The sequence below is a fragment of the Protopterus annectens genome, chromosome 5.part0 (genome assembly GCF_019279795.1).
Source record: "Protopterus annectens isolate FY-2018-M chromosome 5.part0, PAN1.0, whole genome shotgun sequence".
NCBI classification, from domain to species: domain Eukaryota; kingdom Metazoa; phylum Chordata; order Ceratodontiformes; family Protopteridae; genus Protopterus; species Protopterus annectens.
Genome location: NC_056735.1, coordinates 113,268,170 through 113,294,233, shown reverse-complemented (window position 1 = coordinate 113,294,233; position 26,064 = coordinate 113,268,170). Strand labels below are relative to the sequence as shown.

General features: G+C 38.5%; 1 protein-coding gene across 1 annotated transcript in view; it reads left to right on the top strand.

The window, feature by feature from the left end:
* Positions 1-26,064, top strand: part of EPHA6 (EPH receptor A6) — a 4,848,151-nt gene that overhangs the window by 3,628,571 nt on the left and 1,193,516 nt on the right. The window lies entirely within an intron of this gene.

Here is a 26,064-nt window from a genome sequence, read left to right as displayed (position 1 = left end):
TATCTGTCTCTACAGAAATAATCCATCAACATCATATCAGTAAATAATACCTGAACTGAAACAGTTTCTAGCACAAAGCTTCTTGATGTCTTAATTGATGATAGGTTCATAGGTAGGTACTAGGCTAAAAGCCCAAGGGTCTACGTAAGCCTAGCCAACAAGGTTCCCTGGCTTACGCCACCCAAGAAAGTTATTTTCCTGTGCCACTGTCGAGCAGAGACACAGAAGTGATCCCCAGGGTGTATTTCCTATTTCTCGTCCACTCATCAAGATTTTTCTTGAAGAGTGCTAATGTAGAACTTTGTTTACATAGATGGGTAGCCTGTTCCAGAGTATGGGAAGTCTCTGGAACAGGAATCTATCCCTCCAGCATGTCCTGTTTATTGTGGTGACAAGGTTTAGGTCCCTAGAGTGTGTAGCTCGGAGGGATTGGGATTTCTTTAGGTGCAGCATGTCCAACAGCTCTGGATTTGACATAGCTTTATATGTTAGGCAGAGATCACCTCGGAGTAGGCAATATGATATGGAGTAAAGCTGGAGTTTTTTGAGGCAGTCGGTATAGGGCATTTGTTTGAGGCCAATAATCCTCTTTGTGAGGTACTTCTGTGGCCTTTCCAGCTGCTGCAGATGTCTTGTGAGGTACATTCCAAAAGGAGCGTTGTATTCTATAATGGATCTAATGAGTGTCAAGTACAGGGGAACAATGACCTTTTTTTTCCTGGATGAGAACCTTTTTATGATGAGGTGTGCCATGTAGAAGGACTTCCTGACTACTGTGGCGATGTGACTATCAAAGGAGAGACTACTGTCCACCTGGGTCCCAAGGTCTCTTATCACGCATTCGGTGTTAAGTAGATTGCTGCCTTTGTGGTAGTTCATGGGTACAGAGTTTTTACCAAAGGGAAGGACACTGCACTTTTTGGCATTGAGCTTGAGGCCATGGCTCTGACACCAGGCATCTGTCTCAGAGAGGCCCTTCTGTAGGATGTCCACATCATTTGGGGAATTGACTATGGTTCCTAATTTGAAGTCATCTAATATGATCAACACATACATCACTCAAGTCATCAAGAAAACTCACTTCGATGGAAACAAACCCGTTCTGACTGACTACTCAAAGAATTTTTTAATAACATCTTACGTTCTCCCTTCACTTCTCTGTGAAGCATCCATCCTGAATAACCTTCACTCCACCTTAAAAAATAAACTAGAGGTTTGAAACATCAAAAAGACTAAGTTAGCATCTAACTTACAACTTAGTAAACCATTCAAACCACTGCCTAGCACAAAAGCCCTATAACAGCTCAAACTTCCTAATTACATTACCTATGCCCATCTGCTTAGTGCCCATAAAATAATACACAAACCCGACACCTGTCCATCACTACAAAACACCCTCAAACAATACTTCTCTCCTAGGAATCTCTGCTTACAGAACAAATATCTCCTGACCAGGACCACATCTCATAACAGTGCAGCTGACTCACTTTATTCAACCTATGTTGCTAAGCACTGGAACTCCATCCCACATACCCTAAAACAGACAGCATTAGCACACATTTCATACACAACATAAAGCAACACCTAACTTCCTCATGGCTATGCTCATGCTCCCATCCTGACTAAAGCCACCTTTTTCATTTCTCTTCCACTGCCAGCCTCTCTCTCAATCACCCTGACCCTTTGACCTTTCTTATCCCTGTCCCTTCCTCTTTCATCCACACTACTGCTCTTCCATATGACCGATATCCTCAGTCCCCTCCTACTAATACCCCTCCTTACCCACGTCATTATCTTACCTGTCTACCGTTATCTCAACCTCTGCATTATCACGACTGTTTCACCTTACGTTTTTCTTGATTATTTCTGCTTATACCTTTCCTCCTCCTCTGTTTTCTATTCTTGCTCTTGTAACATCCCACCTCATTAATGTCAAGATATGTACACTGATTATTGTTATCGTTCTAATAATAATAATAATAATAATAATAATAATAATAATAATAATAATAATAATAATAATAATAATAATAATAATAATAATAATAATAATAATAATAATAATAATAATAATAATAATAACAACAACAATAATAATAATAATAATAACAATAATAATAATAACAATAATAATAATAACAATAATAATAATAATAATAATAATAATAAATACGTTTTGTAGTCAGATATTTTAGGTGTATTTAAAATTGTTTAAAATGTTAATTTTGTTTCAGGATATTAGGCATGGTATTTCATATTTTGGCTACACAGAGTGCAGTCAATCACCATTATGGGTATATGATTTTATTAGAAGTAGCAAAACCGTAATCTCTGTGTTCTTGGCGGGTCTTAAATTTTAATTTGATTTTTGATAGCTGGGCACAAGTCAGAATTGTTGAGAATATGATGAAGTATTTTAAACTGAGTGAGAGAGAGAGAGAGCATGTGTATTCTTGAATTCTAGTTCTTTTAGGGAAATGCAGTGATGTGTTCTGTTCTGTTGATTTGCTGAAAAACTAGTGATTTTACTGTAGGTTAAATAGACCAGATTTTGATTAGGATAGGAGATGGACAATGCATAGGAGATGGACAATGGAGGGCTGGAAGTACAAAAGACCAAGCAGTAGCAGGGTGGACATGATCACTTAGATAAGTCTTGGTGCCTTATAATAATCCAAGCTCTTTGTTGGCCTTGCTAACAACACAGTTTATGTGTAAATCAAATTTTAAACTAAGTCCTAGTAAGTAAATTGGGCTGTGTCACAGTTTCATTAGGAGTTTTATTAAAAGATGTGAGCGACATGTCTTTTGTATAAAATTCTGTGTTGTGAGGTGTGAAATGTGTCATATTTCTTTTACAGAATTTAATTCTAGCAGTGATTTAAGTAAAAAGATTTCTAAAACAAAATGTTTGCATCAATGTCCATTGCTGGATTATAGAGGGAGCAGTACAAACTGAAGTGATATCATCAGCATATCGAACAATGCTTCCATCACGTATGTCAGTTATTACTGATGAAAATATTGATGAGCAGTGGGCAGAAAATGGGCCCTTATGGTGCTCTGGTTGGTACTGGAATGAAACAGTAGTAAGTGTTTTTCAGGTTAGCATTTCCTTTACATTGTAGATGGTAGTACTGAAGCCATTTAACACAGGAGCAATTCAAATTAAACCTAGATAGTAGGATGCAGTACAGTGTTGAATGCTTTAGAATGGCCTAGAAAGAAGAATGCAAGTTGTTACTCTTTATCTCTATGTTGGTGAACAATGTCTAGGTAGGATGGTAGGGTTGTTTCAGTGCTGAGACCAAGTAAAAAAACATGCTATGTCTTATTGATGAAGATATAGTTTAATATATATATACATGTAGTTATTTGAGGATGTGTCTCACAAATATTTGAGACTCAGGATCAGGTAATAATGGATCTATAGCAAAAGACTTCAGCAGAGGAGCCACACTTGTAAAGTAGGATAAGACAGGATATCCTCCAAATTTCAGAGATATAGGATCCTTTGATGAAATGATTTATTAAGATAGACAGAGGACAGCAAATGGACATATCTAGCAGGTAGATTGTCAGGTGATAAACTACTTTTTGAGTTGTTAAGCACATCTTGGATAGTATATACAGGTCCAGGATCACAGGAGGAAGTGTGCATGTTGAGTATATCATGGGACATAAGAGTTTTGTAAACTAAGAGTTTAAATTATGCACTAGCTTATAAATAGCTTGACCAGGTCAAGGAGTTTATATCAAGTTTTTTTTATTTGTCTTATTTATTTATGTTTTAGTAACAAGAGTAGAGTGCTAGTCACAGAATGGCAAGGGTAGCAATCACATTGTAACAACAAAGTGCACCAAAGCTACAAATATCAATAGAACAATAATATTGTAACGACAACAAATTAACAAATAAACATCAGTAGAAGAACAATAGAATAGATATTTTTGCAATGAAATGTAACAAGCATCAATAGAAGCTAATATAACAGATATTATAGCAAAGAAAAACGACAAACAACAAACATCAATAGCATAATAGAAATGATGATGTGTGACTAATAATTATGAGACATGACTGCAAAAGATCAATAAAATATGCCAACATATATTGAAGTAGTGAGAAAGATTAATTGTCACACATTCCATTGGGTTTTACAGGAAGGTGCTACTAATATCTAACACAATGCTACTGAAGTAAAAAACAGTGCTGTGAGCTGACAAGTACTTAAGGCACGGGCTTAACTGAAACACTGTAGCATAGGAGGTTATCTGAAAGAAAGAGGTAGCTATGGGATTACCGTTCAGAGGGAGCTATGCTAATTTAGTAATGGCTCAGTGGGAACACCAGACAATTTTTTGTAACAACAGGTTGATGTAGAAGGTTAAACTATATACCAGATTCTTGGACGATGCCTTTATTATGTTCAAAGGGTCTGTGGATGAGGCTAAAGAGTTTATACAACATCTGAACAGTAGTACACCATTTTTGAATTTTACATATGTATTTCACGAAAAAGTAATTACTTACTTAGATATGGATTTAAGGAAAGATGAGGTTGAGAATCGGTACGTAGCGAGAATCCATCGTAAGAACACTTATTCGAACACCATGTTACATTACACTAGCTGCCATCCTCTTCACCAGAAGAGATCTGTGCTCAAAGGCCAACTTGTTAGGGCTGCGAGGATGACCACTGACACTGATAATTTTTTGGATGAATGTGAGATTTTAAAAAACATGTTCATCAGTCGTTGTTATCTTGAACATCTAGTACTTGAATTAATAGGTGAGGTACAGACTAAAAGAAGAACAGGTTTTTATCAACCTATCCTTTCTGGTGAACAGAGAGTCATCCATGTACATTCTAGCCCTATTAGCGTATCATCGCCCCTTGTTAATGTAGAACTAGGTAAAGTTGAACTCAATTCCACAGCTACTAATGCATTTAAAGAGTTTAAAAGGAGTTTTATTACTGTGTATAACTTAGAAGCTAGTGATTTGAGATGTATTCTGGATAGAAACTGGAACTTTTTGTTATTTGAGAAGGGATTAGTTGAGAAGTTGGGCAATTGCCTGACTGTGATTTTTAGAAAAGGTAGGAATTTAAAGAATTTTGTGGAGACAGAAACAAGTATTTCACGCAGAATAATTGGCACTTACAAATGTGAATCATGTAATTATTGCAAATTCATTTCAACAAGAACCACTTTCAGTGTAGGGAAGAATAAATACCAGATGAGAGGTAGGTTTAATTGTAATTCCAAAGCAGTAGTGTACCTGGCCTCCTGCCAACTGTGCCCTGCGTTTTACGTAGGGAAGACTGACAGGAGGCTTAGGGATAGCATCTATGAGCATGTATATAACATTAGGAAGAAAAATAGTTTAAATGCATTGGCAAGGCATTGTAATGAAAATCCTACCCATAGTTGTCTGTTTAGCGTAATAGATTAAGTTACCCCTATTTTAAAAAGAGGCCCTTATCAACTTTTATTAGAGAAGTGTGAGTTAATTTGGCAGTTGAGGCTAAATTCTTATACGTTTCCAGGTTTGAATGAAATTAATTCACTATCATGCGTTTTAAAATTGAAAAGCCTCCTGCGTTGAATATGTTTAGGCTAATATGTTGTATAAAAGTTTATTATTTTTGCTTAGTGTCATAGATGAATTGTATTATATTTACTTTATATGTTCCTTTTATTTAATATGTAAATCCTATGAACTTTTAGGGTATTAATATTGAGGAAGCTCCCTGAGATTACTTAAGTCATTTAGTATTTGTTTGGTTTTATTTAATATGTAAATGTTATGAATTTTGTGGGTATTAATAGTGAGGAAGCGTCCTGAGATTACCTAAGCCATTTAGTATTTGTTAGGTTTTAACTTTTTGTACCTTGATGTTACTATTGGCTAGTTGGAATGTCAATCTTTTTTAAAAAAGTATTTAAGGGGTTGGGAGGGTGGCCTAATGGTTAAGGTGTTTGCCTTACAAACACAAGGTGCATGGTTTGAATCTCACAAGGGATAACTGGCTAGGCAAGGGCAGTTAGCGTAGTACTAACCTATGAACACACTTGTATTGCACAGCTGATTTGTCTGATGAAGTCTACCCACTTGTTAAGGTAGGCAAAAAGCGCTTCACATCTACTTGGAATAAATTTTGCGCATCGGAGCCATTATTTCTTTTGTTTGAAAGAAAGAGGTTGTTAACTCATAGGGGAAAATTTATATTTAAATAATGTCCCCAGTTCCCTAGCATATGCATTCGTCTTAACCAATAAGGAAATGTGTGAATTCTGACCTGAACGTACGGTAGCTTGTGTGGTAGGTAAGGCTGTATGGGAGAGATTGTCACAGTTTAGAGGCAAGAACATAGAAGTTATGACGTGCACAATGCAGTTTTGTGGCAGGGGTTTAGAGTGAAAGCCCACCAGCAGATTGGCTTGTGATGCTGTAATTTGGGTCGGCTGCAATGTGTTTCACTGCAAGATGATATGGGGTATATCTTAGCAGAGTGGTTGGAAATGTATGCAACCAGGTAGAATGTTGGCTTTGGCTTGTACAGGGATCCATTTTGCTTTGGCTAAAGTGTGACAGTGGTGTTCATTTTAAGGTGAATTTATAATAAAATAAATTTTAATTCATAAGGACTGCAGTGAAGTTACATTTTTGTTTGAAGTGGTGGCAAATGTAGACCCTAGTCAAGTTGAGTAAGTAGGCCAGCTTTGCCTATGGCTACGCTGGTAAGAGCCGAGGCAATATGAGATTTTCTTGTCCCAGAATAAGAAGTAATTAATTTTGCATCACATTTTTTAAATGTGTTCCTGAAACAAATTTGTCTAGCCAAATTCCTAGGGTATGTAAAAGAAGTAGCAGCTTCAATGAAAGAGTTATTGATATCAAAGACGCTAAAAGAGAAAGGGACAGTAAAAAGTTATTTGTTAGCATTAAAGAACATATGGTTTGTTTTCTTATGGTATAGAAGAATTTTTTTGTTGGCAAGCCGTCTGTTTAGATCTAGGAAATAACAGGTTCATAGGCTGGTACTAGGCTATCGGCCCTAGGGCCTATACAAGCCTAGCCATAACAATTCCTTGGCTTGAATCTTGAAGTTTCATTGGAATGGTTTGTTTGGAGGGGTTGGCTGTATAGAGGACCAGATTTTCAGCATATAACAGGAGTTCTAGATGGGTAGGTCCATGTAAGTGGCCTTATTTACAACCAGTGCTACTCACTGCTGTGTGCTACCTTTAGGTTTCAGACATAGCTAAAAAAAACTTTTGGTTGCCCTTTGCCTGGAAGGATATATTTACCTCATATATGACATAAGTAGACTTAATTTCCCCTCTTGTTTGTTTAGATTGACGAATATTTTTTTTTTATCATACTGGGCACAGCACTTCCTAAATTGGGCTATGATATTTTTCAACATCCTGTTTTGTGCTTGGATTCCACCGGAGTGGTTTGTTTTGAGTTACTTTTGGGCTTCTGGTTGGCACAGCTGTATCTACGCATTTGCTAACATTATTGTACAAGGTGACTGTGAACAATTCCGCATAGGCAGCTGTTTTCTCAGCATTTGGGGGGGGGGGGGGCATCAGATTTTGACAAGTTAACTTAGAACAATTATTAAATGTTATGGGATCACAGAACTGATTTTTATTATGAAAGAGACAGCTCTGCGTTCTAATAAGAACTGTCAGCACTGCTAACTATATATTCTAGATAGTATAGTGATAAAAAATGTGCCATTCCAAAGAAGTTAACAATATAGGACATTTCTGTTCTATTTTTGATGTATTAGTTTCTGCTCAATCCGTGTTATCATCACCTAGAATAATGATGATGTCATTCTATAAGATAGAAGCTATCCAAATTTGAATATCCCCTAAGGCAAAATATTAGTTTTCTTCATAACCTGGAAATGTATAGAGTAGCTAGGCTTGGGGACTTTTGTCAAAGGAATGATTTTTGTTATAATTTCAGTTGGCCAGAAATAATAATGCCACACCCTCTGCTTTTCTGTTTGATCAGATCAGTAAGTAAGATTTCTTCATTGGTAATCTTTGCCTTCAACCATGTTTCACTTATGGCTACAATGTCTACATGATAATTAATCATCCAGGAGTGAAGATCAGGCAATCTATTGCAGGAACTTCTTGTAGTCATTTTGTTCTGGTGCAAATCACAGAAGGGATACGTGAGGATATCTGTATTGTGATATGAAGTCCAGGAGTTGGCTGTGTGTCACCACAGTTGAGGTGGTCTTTTCAGGTGAGTAAGAGTGGCATAGTAAACGCCATCCATTCTCATTTTTATAGATTGTACTTTTTAATTTCTTGAGCTTTTGTAATGTACGCTGGTTTCAGATAGTTAAATGGGAGCAACATTTTGTTTGCTTGTACAGGGCTGTTTTGGAGTTGATGGAGGTAAAATGTTGTGGGTAAACAGTGCTAGCTCACTAGACAAATCCATGTGGACAGGAAGTAGGACAGGAAGTTGGACAGGAAGTAGTACCCTGTGGATAATAAGAGTTGTGACCTGAGTTTTTATTTTTATTAATTTATTTTTGTTTATATATATTATTTTCCCAGTTATTGTGTAGCTGTGGAGTTAGTAGGCCATATTACAAAATAGTTGCTGTCAGTTTAAGTCTGCCTTTATTCCAGAAGACCTTTTCTCAGTGCAAGTGACTTACTTTGATGTACGACCTATCTATAAACAGGTTTAGTGTAGTGACCAGATGCCAAAACACCTGCACTAAGCCTGCTCTCAGTGTAAATAGTCACTTAAACTGAGAACAAGTCATTAGGAATTGGGACCACTATACATAAATAAGGGGGTCTGAAGGCATGGTCACCAACATGGAGAGTGGAAGGGGGCTTATCCCCTGCATGAAAGATTTGTTACTATTTTTTTTTTATTCTCATTTTAAGTTACCTTTCCAGTTTAAGGAAGTTAATGAGGCATATCTTGTACTGTGGTGATACAATATAAGATAAGAAAACCATTTTAACCTCTACAACTTTTTGCTCAAAATCTAATATTCTGCTTGATTCCATGTTATCTCATTCATACTTGTTTGGTAGTTAGCTGTCTTCAAGCAACAGCATTTCACATCGAGGTTACAGATGTTAAGCCTTTTCTATCTTTTTCTGTTTGAAGAAGCTTCATGCTTCCAAAACTTGTTTTTATTTATGAACAGAAGACATTTTGTATATAAAATCTAAAAGCTTCTATCATTGTTGTCTTACTGTAGGACTACTTACAAGCAGAGTTCTCATACTGTTTCACTCACTGCTGCTTGACATCATATTATGTACTCTTTATGTTGCTTTAGCTTTAGGTCTCATTTTGCCTATTTGTTGTTAGTCAATAAAATAACTCTATTATAAGATCATGTATTTATCTTACAGATGCTGCCATTACAGTGAACTTATCACCACCTAACCTCTGATGGTGTTGGAGCTAGTCTTTTGATCTTATCAACATCTGACCTCTGACTTGGTGGTGGATCCAGTCTCTTGAGCTGATGGCCATCTGACCTATTACATGATGGTGGAGCCAGTCTCTTATTTATTTATTTATTTCCAGTTTGATGACCGAGGAGGTCCACTGGGCTCAAAGAGCCTGTTTTCAGTGCAGGCTTGGGGAGAAAAGCTCCAATAATACATAGTACAAGCTCCATAATATGATGTACAATACATAGTGGAAACAGAAACAAGCTCAGCAAATTTTGCATACAAAATAACAAAAACTAAACAAAAGTTAAATGGTAGCTTAGAGAAGGATGTAAAGCATATTTACATGTTTAGTGGTTGAGAACAGTGGTACAAGGTTAAATTAATACAGAGGTTTAAATCATCTGAAAAAAATATAGAAGTAACATTAGCATGGATGAGTTCTTTATGCATGAATAATAGCATAAGTTAGATTAATACAGAGGTTTAAATCCTCTAAAAGTGGTATAGAGGTAACATTTGCATGAAGGCAGTACATAGGGTTAATCAATAATGTGTAAGGACGAACAAACTTTGTGTGTAATAAATATTTATGTATTGAGCAGGTTAGGTAGGTGGAGTGCAATTGCATTTCTATTTTTGGGAGAGGTAAGAATGCAGCTGGGTTTTGAAGTGTTCAGAGTTCTCAGAAGTTCTTAGGGATGGAGGGAGAGAATTCCATTTTTTGGCGATGGAGAAGGATAGGAGAAACTGACCAGCGGGACGGTTTGGTTTATAAACAGAGATTAGATTTTGGTGGGTAGATCTTAGAGTTCTGTTTGGGGTGTATAATGTTAAGATGCTTGTTAGTGCAGGTCATATAATTGGTTTGAAAATAAGCTTGTGGGTGGTGATGAGTTGGAGGTAGTCAAGGTAGTCTGGGAGTTATAGCCATTGCAGCTGGTGGAGAGGTTTACAGTGATGAGTGGAGTATTTGGAGGTGGTGGCAAACTTTGAGATTTTATTGTAACAGGATTCTAGTTTAGAAGAGATGGAGGAAGATAGGCTGGTTAGTAGGGGAGCGCCATACATTAGTGAAGGCAGTAAGAAGGTAGTGGTGAGGGTCTGTCTTGTTGATGGGGAGAGGAAGTGGGAGTTTCTGTACAGCATGCCAAGTTTCTGATAGGTTTTTCTTTATATTTAGCTGACTATGGGTATCGCATTTTAGGTGTCCATCAACAGTAACTCCAAGAAGTTTAGCAAAAGGAACAACTTCTATACTGGAGTTGGCAAAGCTTGTAATCTTAAAAGAGGTTTTGCCTAGGTTGACAGATTTTGAGGGAGAGAATAGAAAGATCTTTGATTTGTTGGCATTCAAAGAGAGGTGATTTTGGAGCATCCAGTTCTTAGTAGTTGAGAAGGTAGTTTGAGTTTTTGTTTGGATATCAGGGAGGTTTGATGCAGAGCAAACTAAAGTTGAGTCATCTGCATATTGTACTATCTTAGTGTTAGGAATGGCTGCATGGAAATCATTAATGAAGATATTGAAGAGCATAGGCCAAGAATGGATCCCTGGGGTACCCCGGTTGGGGTGGGAAGGAAGGCTGAGGTGCCAGTCTTCCATTTTACTGCCTGAGATCTGTCAGAGAGGTAGCTGTTGAACCAGGTAATGGTGTTTTGTGAGAGGTTAAGATTGGAAAGGTGGTGAAGAAGGTGGGTATGGGAGACTGTGTTGAAAGCCATGAAAAGGTCAAGGAGGATTGTGGATACACGTTCTTCGAAGTATCGAGCATGGTTAACAATGTCTAGAAAACAGAGAAGAGCTGTTGTGCTATGGACAGGACTAAAACCCATGTTGTGTTGGGGTGAGGAGTTGGTTATGTAATGAATGGCATGAGCTGGAGGTGGATGCATTTCTCAATAATTTTTGAAACAGGGGAGAGAATTGCTATGGGTCAGAAGTTGGAGATGTTATTATTGCTGCCTCCTTTACAGAGGGGTAGGATAAAGGCTGCATGCCACAGTTTGGGGACATATGATTCTTGTATGGATCTGTTGATGAGTATGCTAATGGGGATGGAGATGCTGTCTGCTGCTATTCTTAAAAAGAGTGAGGGGATATTGTCAGGGGCATTAGAGCAAGGTTTAAACTTAGAGAGACTTTTTTATATATGAGGTGGGGATGGGTTTAAGGTGGAATATGGGGGGTGAATTTGGGGTGGAAAGTTGGACAGAGGGTTTGATTTGGGGGAAGGTACTGTTGTTTGGGAATGTTTTGGTGAGTTCAGCTATAGAGTTAGTAAAGAAGGAGTTGAACAGAGTGGCTATTTCTGGGTCAGATTTACTAGTGTCATGGCAGGGGTTGTTTTTGATGCCTGGGTTGAGAAGTGCATTGATGGATTTCCAGAATTGTTTGGGGTTAGAGGAGTGGTTAGACTGGAGTTTGATCTAGTGTGCTTTTTTGTCTTGTATGATACGTTGTTTTGCTATGTTTCAGAGTTGTTTATATTTAAGAAGGGTGTCAGGATGCCTATTACGATGATAGAGTTTCCAGGTCTTGTCCCTTTTTTTGCATGAGTGTTTTGGTATCTTTAATAAGCCAAGGGGCAGAATTGGCTTTTATACATTTTATTCTTAAAGGGGCTTGGGAGTTAAGAGTGTCTAAGAAGGCAGAGTTGAAGAATTTGAAAGCACTGTCCAAAGGTAGAGTTTTTAGTTTATCAGTTTGAGAGAAGTGGAAAAAGTTGTAGGGTTAAAGTTGTTGAGATTCCGAGTATGGATGTATTGGTGTAGATGTGGAGGGGAGGGGGTTGCTCTATGGATGAAGGCTGGTAAGTGATCACTGATGGAGTCTGGTAAGGTGCCAGTGTGGGAGATTTTGTTATGGTGGGAGACAAGGATCCAGTCCGTTATGGAGCCTGGGGGGTTATTTTTATTAGGTCTGGTTATAGCATTTGTGAGTTGAGTGAAATTACATAGATTGATTGAAATGGTGGGGTTATTGGCAGTAATTTTGTTCCAGTCAATGTTCACATCTCCTAGGATGTATGTCTCAAGCTTGATATTATATGAGGCCCATAGAAGAATTTCCTCAAGTGTGTTAATGTTGTTTTCAGGGGGGATATAGAGGGCTATAAAACAAATGCTTTTCTGGTTATTTAGTTTGAGATTTCCTATGACTAGTTCAGTGTTGTTAAACTGTGGAATAGGATTTTGGTAGGGAGTGATGGAGAATAGGCTAGAGTAGATTAAGGCTACTCCTCCACCCTTCTTTTTTTAGGCAGTCTTGTCTAAGGACTTGAACCCTGGGGGTAGTATTGCAGAGTCTGAAATATGGGGTTTTAGCCATGTCTCAGAGACAGCTGCTACGCCAGGTTGGGTTTGGGATAGCCAAGCATGGAAGTGGGCTAATTTGTTTCTTAGGCTCTGGGTATTGATGGTCAAGATCTTGAGGTATTTGAGGTTGGTAGTATGGGTGTTAATGGGGGAAGATGGATTACTGCTGGTACTAGGTCCTGGGTTGGGTGTATGTCTCCTGCTAGGCATAGGAAATTAAATGGGAATAAGAGCAGGGGGTTGGATTTGCTCCTAGCTTTTGGTGGGAGGTACAATAGTACTTTGGGAAGATGACGCTTCATTGAGGTGGATAGCAGTTTTAGTTTAAAGCAGAGAAGTGGGTTTGGAAGCACTAGGGAGGAGGATATAGTGTGGAAATGAGAGGTGGCAGAGTTATGATTTGTGTCTGGGGTGATGGTGAGGTGAAGAGGGGATAGCAAAGAAGGGGTAGTTTGTAAGAGGAATAAGAGGTGGCAGGGTATAGAGGTATTAGGAGTAGTAGGCTAAGGGAAGGGATGAGAATGGTTTAAGGAGACATGGTGTGGTGTAGGTATAATGGAATAGTTGGGGGTTAGGTGCTGAGAATGTAATAGGATAATTGGTGACAGTGTAGGAGAGAGGAGTATGGAAGTGTATCTAGAGCTTTAAGGATTAGGGATGGGAAGGGTGAGAGAGTATTGGAGGATGGGAGGGGAGGGGATAGTGATGAGATGAAAGTGGATTGGGTGATGCAGGGGGTGGGGACTTATGGGTAGGATAAGTGTAGGAGCACTGGGGGTGGGTGGAATTGGGGGTACGGTAGGGGAGCGGAGTGAGCCCACAGGGCGAACAGAGCGGGTAGACCCAAGGAGAAGGTAAAAGGTAATACTGTGAAGAACAATCAGTGGTTAGGTAGGTGAGCTCAGAGGTAAGGAAAGTATGGAGGATGTTTTTATTTTATTTATTTTATTTTATTTTCTTTTACATTTGTTGACCGGGCTAGTCTATCTGGATACATGTCCATTTTCAGTAGAGGCCCAAGGAGATAAGCTCCAACATTAAGGTAATGTAACAGGGCTACAAATAAAAAAAATAAATTGTAAATAGTACATTATTACAAAGAATTAATGCAAGCTCCAATATAAGGTAATGTAACATGATTACAAATAAAAGTAAAATTGTGAACAGTAAATTATTACAAAAAATAAATGCAGTTCATAGCTAAAGGGTGTCTATTAATGAACTAAAGTAGCTTCAAATAGCAAACAGATAAACAAACAACAATAATGGTAAGGAAAAAAAAGAATTAAGATCAAAGAAGGATTGGGTTAGCAAAGAAGTAACAAACAACACTGGAGAAAGAGAGGTTAGCAAAGAAGTAACAAACAAGATTAGAGAAGGAAAAGTTAGGGTAGCACTTGTTTACTGCAGTTGTTTGTTAGGTAAGAACAGAGAGGGTCACAGAGAGTATAGGCTAAAGGCAGGGTATTAATGGATCCTTTGGAAAGGATTTGATATTTGTTTATCCTGGGGGATAAAGTGAATACTATGCAAGAGGTATGTGCTGCCACCTAGTGGACAAGCAATAGATGACAGGAGCACTTAAAGCAGAGTAAGGAAAGTTAAAAAGTAATTTAAGAACAAAATAGTGGGGTAAATGAAGTGCGCGGTAGGCTGCTAGCAATGGACTGTAGGGCTAAATACAACAGTGACTGGTTACAATGTCATTCCCTTTAGGATACATACACTTTAGGCCAATGTTGTAGGACAAGCAAAGGAAGTTGAGAGAACAGTGGAGGACCCCTGCATGGAGGTCTTGATCTGATCTTGATCTGATTTGCACCTGACCTCTGACATGTTGATAGAGCCTGGTGTAGCCTGTCTCTGTATGTTTTCACCACCTGCCCTCTGACTTGGTATGGGAGCTAGACTCTTTGTCTGATCACCACCTAACCTCTGACTTGCTGATGGAGACAGTCTATATATATGATTACCATCCAACCTCTGATGTGATGGTCAAGCCAGTCTGTAGATGTGATCACCACCTATCCTCTGACTTGATGCTGGGCCAGTCTTTATATGTGTTCACCTCCTGACTTTTGAAGTGGTGTTGGAGCCAGTTTGTTGATCTGATCTCCACCTAACTTCTGACTTGATGCTGGGCCAGTCTTTATATGTGTTCACCTCCTGACTTTTGAAGTGGTGTTGGAGACAGTCTCTAAGTCTTATCACCACCTAGCCTCTGACTTGCTGATGGAGCCAGTCTCTATTTGTGATCACCAGTTGACTTCTGACGTGGTGATGAAGCCTGGTGGAGGCGGTCTCTATATGTGATCACCCCCTGATCTCGAACTTGGTGGTGGAGACAGTCTCTATATGTGATTACCACCTGACCTCTACCATGATGGTTGAGTCCTTCTCTAGATGTCATGACCACCTATCCTTTGTCTTGGTTTTCGATCTAGACTTTTGAACTGATCACCACCTAACCTTTGACTTGATGTTGGAGCTAGTCTCTTTATCAGATTGCCGCCTAATATCTGACTTGTTTTGCCAGTGATCTGTGGTACGGCATTAGTGTTTTTTATTCATGGAGAGGTTTAACATATCAACATGGCCAGCTACATGTTTCAGATCATTAACACAGTGTGCAGTCAAGCTTCTTGCATGACTCATGAAACCTCTTCTGCATTACATTGTATGACTGATCTTGATTCTTTCAGCTGGCCAGATCCTCTTCTGCATTACGTTGTATGACTGATCTTGATTCTTTCAGCTGGCCAGATCCTCTTCTGCATTACATTGTATGACTGATCTTGATTCTTTCAGCTGGCCAGATCCTCTTCTGCATTACGTTGTATGACTGATCTTGATTCTTTCAGCTGGCCAGATCCTCTTCTGCATTACATTGTATGACTGATCTTGATTCTTTCAGCTGGCCAGATTAAGTTAGCACTCTCCATGTAACTCTATATAAGTGCTCCAGAAATGTGTTAAATTACATTTTTGTATCTTGACAATTCTGATATAATAAGTTTGATTTCAAGTCTGTAATCTACTACTTCTGGACTGCGCCTAGGCCCAAGCTGGCTGGATGCAAATGATCTGGTCTTTTTCCAGAAGGTGTGGGCATCTCCAATAACAGCAGTATTTTATGCATTATTGAAAGATACATAAACACTGCCGTGTCTTTATATTTCCATTTATTGGTAAGGTTACTGGGAGTGTAGTTTATGCAGAGTCTGAATCTCTTCTTAAAACTCACAGCCTTTCTGATCTTTACCATTCTGGTTTCAGGATTCAACACAGAACCAGGAACATCCTGACAAAGGAAGTCAATTATCACGTATACACAAAAGATCATGTGATCGATGTTGCTATCCATGAGCTCTGGTACTCTAATTCAGTATCTCCACTTCTACAAAGCACTTCCCTTTTATATTTCAGAGCATATGCAGAGGGTCGTTGCTGTTATAACAAAATATATGAGTTACTTTCTGCATTATGGACTTATGCAAGGTTCTGTCATAGATGACCCTGTTGCTCATAGTATATTTGCTCTCACTTGGAGAAGTCATGTGATAATGTTTGACAACATTGCTGATGTCAAGTTACATCACACTCTTCTCAGCAGTGACTATTGGCCCTTCATTGTTGAAGGCAGTCTGAATGCTAATCTTTAGTAGATGAAGAACAGATAACTGAGGCTCTGTCTTGCCTTTTACCAATGGTTTCCTGGTACATCATCTAAAGCAGGAGAAATCCTTATGAAGAACTAAGGATTGGCATCTTTATAGCATTTCATTTGTAGATACTTCCAGTGTCCTCTGTGTACATAAATTGCTATTTACTCTATCAGAAGTAGAAGTTATAGGAAAAGATTTCTGTTTTTATCCAGAATGTTCTGCTATAACCACATCATCCATGTATTGTAGAATCTGCAGAGAATAGCAACAATCTGAGATCCTCTTATAAGGTTTTAGTACTTGCATACTTAGCACTACATGACACAATTTTCGTTTAACCTTAATTTTTTGATACCATATCAGCCATCTTATCAGCTCTATTCTCTGGACAACAATGTGCTTGTAAACCCCTGGATGTGTCTGGAATTTTCTAGATTCTTGCCTGTTTTTACCAGGTACCATCCTGTAGAACTGAAATACCTTACTAGTTACAGGAATGCACTACTGTGGAAAGCCTTAAGAGGTCCCTGAAGCCTTACATTTTTAATGTAACGTATAACCCTTGTGAGTAGACCACAGGCAAACCAAGATTTCTGTTTTATCATTTTTTTCATTTTTGTTTGGCTGTTTTATCTACTTTTCCATCCTCACTGTCCATCCATCTATTTTCAAAAATCATTAGTCCAGGTGTGGGTCACAGAAGTAGCAAATTGGGTATAGCAGACCAGACTTCCAAACCATGCAAAAGTTCCCACTTCATCCTTTAGGAACCCAGGCACTACCAGGCAAGCTGAGACACACTATCTCAACAGCATGTCCAGGATCTGCCTTAGTGAGCAGGAACATCCAGCTGGACAATTCCATTTTTAGTGGAGTGCAAAGGTGGTAATTCCAAGGCAAATTATGTTGCCTGACAGAATAATATATAATACAAACCTGAAAGCAAAATAATAGAGAAAAGGCTTTAGACAAAGAAGAAACACCTCAAAGCAAAGCAAAGCAAAAGTGGCTTAGAAGTACACACTAAAAATAGAAAATAAAGGATAAACTCAATGTTTTGACTAGAAGTCATTTTCTGAATTAATCTGAAAGAAAAATGATTATTGACATTTTGACAGGCTGTCTTCAGAAGTGAACTGAAATATAACACAAAAAATGAATTATTATCTTTCCAAGTTTTTTTTAAACAATATATTAAACTCTAGGCAGTAATAGGAACATAAAGATGAGTTATTAACAGACTGTCCAGTAAATAAGTGAAGCATACATAATAACCATATAACAACTCTGACCAATATATTACTGTAGAAAACACAAACTTCATTGCTTGCAAACAAAGAATAATTAGTTATGTAGCATTCACACTACTGAATGTGAATCCCGATATGGTCCTTAAAGAGTCACATCTAGAAAACTGTACCATAGATTGTTGATGTTATAAGGTGTGGGGTCCGTGGCACACAATGACAATTTGTACTGTGTAGACTTCAGCGGATATTGCTTTTGGAGGTATATCCACCTCTCCCATTGTGTAGCACAAACACTTTCTGTCTCCTTCCACACTGGATAAGTATGATCTTACCATAAAGTAATCTGTCATTGGTTGCATATCAACCATTTGCATATCAGACTTGTGCTGTAGTGCTAGCATTAAGTCCTGTGCTCTGTAGCTAGTGTAGACAGCTTGATTGGTGTTCTAGTCTTACAGGACATCATCATTCTTTTGGGAAAACATAGCTAGGCTTAGAAAGCTGCCCCCCACTCCCCATTAGCCTAGTAACAGTCTATGAATTTATGAATCTATGATAGATGACTGGTTGTGAAAGAAACCTTAATTTTGCATACATATGAACATACATATGAACACCCCAGTAAGCACAATAGCCTGCCTGTCTGTAACAAAATCCCACAGTTACATGATTATAGAGCACCCCCAAAATGTATGCAACTCTGCGACATTTGGTTGTCCACAACCAGAGTGTTCCTTTCCTCTTCCAATCTCCATGGTAGACAATGGATATAAAATGGATATAAAATGGATATAAAACATCTTTGCCTGTCTGGTGGCTGATCTCCTTAAGCTCCACCTTTGCTTTAAGTTCTCAAATGTTAACTGCTGAAAAAAGCTGTAAAGAAAGAAAACAAAGAAATGCCACAATTGTTAAGCATCGAAACCAACAGCCACTCCTACTATTGCTCCAGTAACTAATGAAGTGCCCTGTCTTATCACTTTATTTTTATTTAAGCACAATACATGATTTGCATTACTGGGCAGCCACGATGGTGCAGCGGTTAGCGTTGTCACCTCACAGCAAGAGGTACTCCAGTTCAATCCTCGGCTGGGGTGCCTTCTGTGTGGAGTCTGCATGTCCTCCCGGTGGTCGTGTGGGTTTCCTCCGGCTGCTCCGGTTTCATTCCACATCCCAAAGACATGCTGTAGGTGGATTGGACACACTAAAATTGGCCCTGGGTGTGAGTGCATGCATGTGTGTGCCTTCTGTGGAAGGTTGGGCGCTGGGCTGGCAACTCAACACTGTAAAACTCCACTGCCAATCATGAGTGGACGGTGATCCGCTGTGGCGACCCCTAACCGGGAAAAGCCGAAAGAAGAAGAAGAAGAAGACATGATTTGCATTACTGCCACTGCTTGCTATATATGCCACAAAGCTGGGGTCATTTTCACTCTTTGTTGATGCTCCAATACTAAAACCTCTTCCTCCCTTTAACCTTTGCACCATTAATTGTCAACCATTTTCTGCAGGCAGCATAGCTCAGTAGCCATTCTCTTGTTAAACCGCTGTGAAATGTAACCAGTATATGCATCTCTAGAAATGATTTTCAGCCATTCCTTCTTCTCTGTGTGCTCAGTTTGCAGGTCCTGTCCACCATTCTATATTACCAGGAATGTAACCCTTCGTCCACCGTTCTATATTACCAGGAATGTAACCCTTCGTCCACCGTTCTATATTACCAGGAATGTAACCCTTCGTCCACCGTTCTATATTACCAGGAATGTAACCCTTCGTCCACCGTTCTATATTACCAGGAATGTAACCCTTCGTCCACCGTTCTATATTACCAGGAATGTAACCCTTCGTCCACCGTTCTATATTACCAGGAATGTAACCCTTCGTCCACCGTTCTATATTACCAGGAATGTAACCCTTCGTCCACCGTTCTATATTACCCTTCACACTTCTCAACATCTTAGCATCAGAAATCCGGACAAAGCTTAAAATAATGATGGGACAAAGGCCCAAAAATAGGGATAGTTTTTAAATATTACTCTTATAAACTTAGAAAGTTGCCAGAATAACAGAATTTGCATTAGCATGCATTTTCTGAAGAATATGAAATCTGAAACTCAAATGTATGCCATTATTTAGTGACTTCAATTACAGTGATTTGCCGAAAAAACACAATTTTGTATGAGGAACAGACCAAAAATATGAGGCAAAAATCTGGAGAGTTGGGAGGTGTATATCCCAATACTTCACAAATTTCGATATTTACTCACCTCCCTCCTTCCACAAGGTTAATAATGCAAACATTGCCCCTGTAGAACTTGTATTCTGTGTCAACAAATTTATGAGCGCATTCTTAAGTTCTGACCTGTCTTCCTTGTGCTTGTCCGTCATGCTTCACTTGTGCTTGTCCATCATGCTTCACTTGTGCTTGTATGTCAAGCCTCACCTTTACTAACTTTGTCCTCTTGCCTCTCAGTTCTTTCCCCAAACTTTTCTTTTGCTGCTTTACAAGCTGGCCATAACGACCTCTAGTTTATGAATTATAATTTCAGATTAATTTATCATTTCTCTTTCTTCACACCTGTACATTCGCTGATGTCTCTGTATAACCCCCTTTTTGCACTCCTTTTTACGCAGAGCTTGTCTCCTAAGGCTGTAACACTCCTTGGTAAAACCCAGCCATGGACAGAGCTTACAAATTATGGCTGCCTTTCTGTAGTGCTTCTGGAGCCCCACCCACCTCCTTTATTTTGCTATTGCAGATGAGGAAATGTGCATGGTGAGTACTATTTTATCTATCCAAGCTATACCCTAACTGCCAAGGTGTGAGGCTACAACCACGTAACTCCACGGGTAACCAGCTGGTGAAAATGGTAACCATTTGAAATAGTGAGACCCACTAGAGGGAGTCCTGAAATACATATACTTACATATACTAAGTCCAATATGCCATTCCTTACTATATTCACTGTATGGCAATCCTGGAGTTTATATATATATATAAGTTGTGGGGGGTGTTAGGGGATTTCCCCCTCATACCCTATTGAATACATATTTTGTGTTATGTCCATCTGCACATATGTGTGTGTATGTGCATGCACCCGAGAGTGTGTGTGTGTGTGTGTGTGTGTGTGTGTGTGTGTGTGTGCCTGCATGTGTGCATGCATTTGTGTGTGTGTGTGTGTGTGTGTGTGTGTGTGTGTGTGTGTGTGTGTGTGTGTGTGTGTGTGTGTGTGTGTGTGTGTGTCTCTGGCTGTATGTGCCTGCTGTGTTTTGTGTGTGTGTGTGTGTGTGTGTGTGTGTGTTTTATTATAAAATTGGTACTAAGCATTGGTTGTGAGTAGCTTTCCTGGTTAATGTCACCATGTATTATTCATATGGTAAAAGACAACTGAAATAGCTACTGCTGTCTCAGATGTCTATCAGCTATTTTCATCTTTTTATTTAAAGCTTATTATCAGATGCACATATAGAGACAGAAGAAGGTATGTTGCTTAAGTTTGGAGACATACATATCATATGCATGGCTTTGCTTTTTTTATTGCAATATCTTTCAATATAAATTTTCTATTCTGAAAATGTGTCACTTAAAGTACAGTTGTAAATCTCATTAAAACAGGGAAATGTGGTCATTGCTAATTAACTACACATGAAGTGACAGTTAAAAAAAATGGAAGCTGGCATGGCTGCTTTGTAAACTGTTGACAGCAATTATCTAGTTATAATTCAGGCAAATGCTGCACACTTCTTAAGTGAGTGTTAACTAACCCATGACATGATGTTTATTAATAACTACATTATAAGTACATTCTAATATCTGTATTTTATTCACTGAACCAGCTATATGTATCTGTTGGCTTACTGTATATGTGATGTTCTTGACTTCAACAGACTGTCAGGCAGCATTAATGGTGGTAACTCTGTAATTAAGTAAATAAATAAAAATAACACTTCTAGCACATTCACCAGTCCGAGCTTGGTATGACTCACATAGTATAGCCCTTCTCAAGGAAACTGTACTAAATATACATTATTACAACTTAGGATAATGCTGTTGCTCAAAAGCCCATTACATTACTGCTAGTAATATTATTAAAGCTGTCTTTTTCATAGTGTCTCATAAATAAATCAGATTTGTATGGATATGCATAAAATGACAAATGTTCATTTCCATGCTGAAGCACCTTCTATCACATCAGCCACAGATTACAAATATCGGTTTATGTACCCAAGAATTTTATTATGACTATATGAAAAAAAAAATGTATTTTGTATATGCTGTTTATGAATGCAAATGTTCATATACTGTACTGGTTTTGGTAAAAAAAAAAACTTCAAGAAAATACCCAGCTAAGCTCGAGTCTTCATTGTTTAGTACCTTAAACCTCATGTAGTGTAAGGCAATGGGTTAGATGTAAATCACCTCCTAATAACATATTAGTGTTTCAAGTATGTGCCTTCTGAATGTTGATGACGTTTTACTTTACTGATGCATTCACGACAATAAAAGCAAACCCCATTAGCAGTAGATGTATCATGTTTCAAGGTTTTTCTGAGCTCATCAGTTTAGTACACACAGATTGTTTAGCCATACTTTGGAAACACAGAGCATAAAACCAAGCCTGATGTTCATTACTATAAAGGTTTCTGCAAAATATTGCAAATAACATCCAAACCAGCGTGCAAAACGATAACACATACAGACCATTCAGTAAAACCGTCAAGAAAAACCCAGCCAAGCGGTACTTTAAAACCTCCTTTAGCATAGGCTAATGGATTATATGCTAATCAACCCTTAAGTATATAACAGTGACGCAGATACACAGCCTTCAATGCAACTGATGTTTTTCTTTTTAAATCTTTATTGGTGCATTTGGGCCAATAAAACAAAACATCAGTAGCTGTACATATGCCATGTTTTACCCTTTTTCTGAGATCATCTACAGATTTTCTTATAGGTTCATTGGTAAATACTAGGGCAGCTGCCCTTGTGAGCTATTTAAGCCTAGCCAATTGCCTTTTCAAAAGGCAGAATCAAACCCTGTACTTTGTGTCTGTGAGTTAAACACCATATCCATTATAACAACCCCCCTTCCTTTTAAAAATCCCAAATCAATAACTTGAAACTTGAGTATTTGGTGTTATGCGAAAACATGAAAACAGCGCAATGTGTCTAAATATGCTATTATTGAAAAATGACTAAAATGAATAGAAAAAATGTGGTTGTAGCTACTTTAATCAGGAAGAATTCTCCATAAGGCTTAAGGATTCTTTGAGAGATGTAAGCATGGTTTCTATGGTCATAGTTGGTCATCTCACAAGAACACTTTTAAGTGTTGGGGAATGTAAAAACGTGAACTGAGAAGATGTGTAGCTCTAGTCAGTCTTTTAGCTTTAGCAGTGGTACAGCAGTGGTTTTCATTGAAAGGACTGAGAGAGAGAGAAAAAACATTAAGAATTCTATTTGGGCTATTTGGGGGAATTTACTATTGTGTTTAGACAGGAGGGCAGTAACAGCATATTCTAATCTTCTTAACGGAACATAAATGACAATGGATGTCCTAATTTCCACAGGAAGAATGATAGCTGTCTTGTAACAGACTTTTAACTGACTAGTACTTTTTCAGTCTGATCGTCAACATGCTGTTTATAGTTAAATGTCATTCATATTCTAACCCAAGATATTTCTGGCTGGTAACAAAAATTTTTTGAGCCTGAAAAAATTTCCTTGAGTTGGCATTAATACGTGCACCTTCCATTATCAATTGGCTGAGGGTTTTATGGAAACAATCGTGGTTAGTTGATTTTAAATAAAGTATACCCAATGAAAATCGAGATACCCTAAATGTATAAATGTATGCTGCTTTGAAAATTTCAGGATATCTGCAGTAGTGTTTTGTATAATATTAATAATGGAGGAAAGACAAAGAGAGTAGAAAAGTTACGTTTTGCTTGTCCACCTAGACTAATTTGATTTAAAGTACAGTTAGGAACAAAATCAAAATTAGTGCTTCCTCCGCCTAGGTCTTTGTGATGCAGTTATATGGAATTCTGAGTAAAAGAACTCCCTAAGTAATTTACTGCCTCCATTCTCCATAAAACGGTAATAGTTCTGGTTGATACCGGGGCAGATCTGCGAGTTGTCTTTTTTTTTTCAAAATATTTTATTAAGTTTCAAAGTATTTTATTAAGAGTGTGAGTTGTCTTTTGATGAAGATTGATTTATGCATAGAATTTTAGGTTTACTATTGAGTTAAAGACAATTCTGCTGTGACCACCTGTGAGTGCTGCACGCATCCATGTAACCAATGGTTAAATATTTATCACTTGTTGATATAAGTGGAGGATCACTTGTTAGGCCAGGATTTATCTGACTATCACCACTTAAGGGTATTAAGTAAAACATTAAAGTTAGAATGTGCCAAAATGCTTCTATATATAGGATTTGCTGGGAGGTTGCTGTATAAAAGTGCACTTTATTAACTGGATTCATTATGGGTAATACACACCAAGTGCATATGCATATATGGGAGAATATGCAAAGTTAAAATATAATCTACTAGAAATGACAGCTGTAGAAGTTTTGTATGGGTGGCTGTGAAGCAGAAAAACTGTAAATACATATAGAATGCAAGGAGGAAAAGCAGGTACAGATGTGTTAAATTCTTTTATATATATTTATACCACCATCAATATCTAGATCTCGATAAGAAGCACTATTAAAAAGTTAATTGCAGGACAGCAAATGACTAAAATCTGTAGATACAAAAGTGGGATGAGCTGAGACAGAATATCAGGACATACTTTAGAACGTGTTCTGTTACAAGGATAAAAGGAGACTGGATCACTATGTGATGACACTATAATACATGAACAGTGAGAACGGCACTGGAGCTTCAAGGTAGCTAAAGACAAAGCTAGGATGGGGTAACAGTTAAAAGGTGGTAAGGGGATAATCAGTTATAGATGCAGTTTTGTAAGATTATTTAAGTTTTACATGTAAAGTAAAGGGACTGACTGGAAGGTGGAGTTAAGGGGAGCACTAGGGGAACTAAATGTATATTCCCTGGGGCAGCTGGCAAATGGATGCAAAGTGGATTGCAAAACTGCAGGAGTGTTATTCAGTCAACACAAATATATGCTATGGTGGTGTCACGCAGACCAGAAGGAAGAATTTCCATTAGTACCAAGGTAAGTAATTGTTTCCCTGGAGAAGAGAACAGATTTGAGAAAGAATAGGCAATAAAGTGAAAATCAATTCAGTATATTACACCAAGATAGCATTTATAATTGTATAGAAAGAACAACATATCCCATATGCTAGTGTTGTACTATATGGTCATGTTATGAGCAAAGTCTTTCTGGGTGGTCTAAAATAAGCTGAAGCATGAACAATAGTTGGCATAATGCTTAAGATCTTTGTCCCTCTTATCTCCCATGCACATGGTACAAGGTTCGATCTTGATCTCCAGCAAATAGGTGTTTCTACCTCAAACTCAAACAAGAATATAAAAGTAGACAGCAGTGCAGACTCTAAATGGTTCCTTCAGAGGAAGAGTTGAAGAGACCAACCACTTTGACCCAACTGTATTGTACAGTATCCTCTAGATAGGAGAACATGAATCACGGACTGCTTACTGGGTCAGGGCTACTGGGTGCTTACTGGGTCATGGTTAGCCACTCGATGTTGCAAATATTTGCTCTAGGATTTTGTTGCATTGATAATCTTGCCGAAAATAGGCATGGTTATTTGCCTGTTATAAGAGGGTTGAGGACCTGGCTTATTAAGACCTGTGATAGGGACCCATACTAAAGGTAGAACGTGTATATGTGCCCTTATTGTCTGGTGTATGCCCACCATAAACCCCAGCAGCCCTGTGTCAATAAGCTGCTGGCCAGGCAGTGTCCAGTTACCCAGCTTTGGCTACCTGGAATAGCTCTGTTAAGTGAAAGCTGAATGTAAAACCAATCAACCTGCCAAACATGATCTAAGAATGGCTACACTGAGTATCAGTTCACTGACAGGATGCAACTTGAAAGTGGATGACATGATGGTAAGGAGGAGGCTGGACATCTTAACATGATGGAAAGGAGGAGACTGGGCATCCTAACATGATGGAAAGGAGGAGGCTGGACATCCTAACATGATGGAAAGGAGGAGGCTGGGCATCCTAACATGATGGAAAGGAGGAGGCTGGGCATCCTAACATGATGGAAAGGAGGAGGCTGGACATCCTAACATGATGGAAAGGAGGAGGCTGGGCATCCTAACATGATGGAAAGGAGGAGGCTGGGCATTCTAACATGATGGTAAGGAGGAGGCTGGGCATCCTAACATGATGGTAAGGAGGAGGCTGGACATCCTTTGTAGC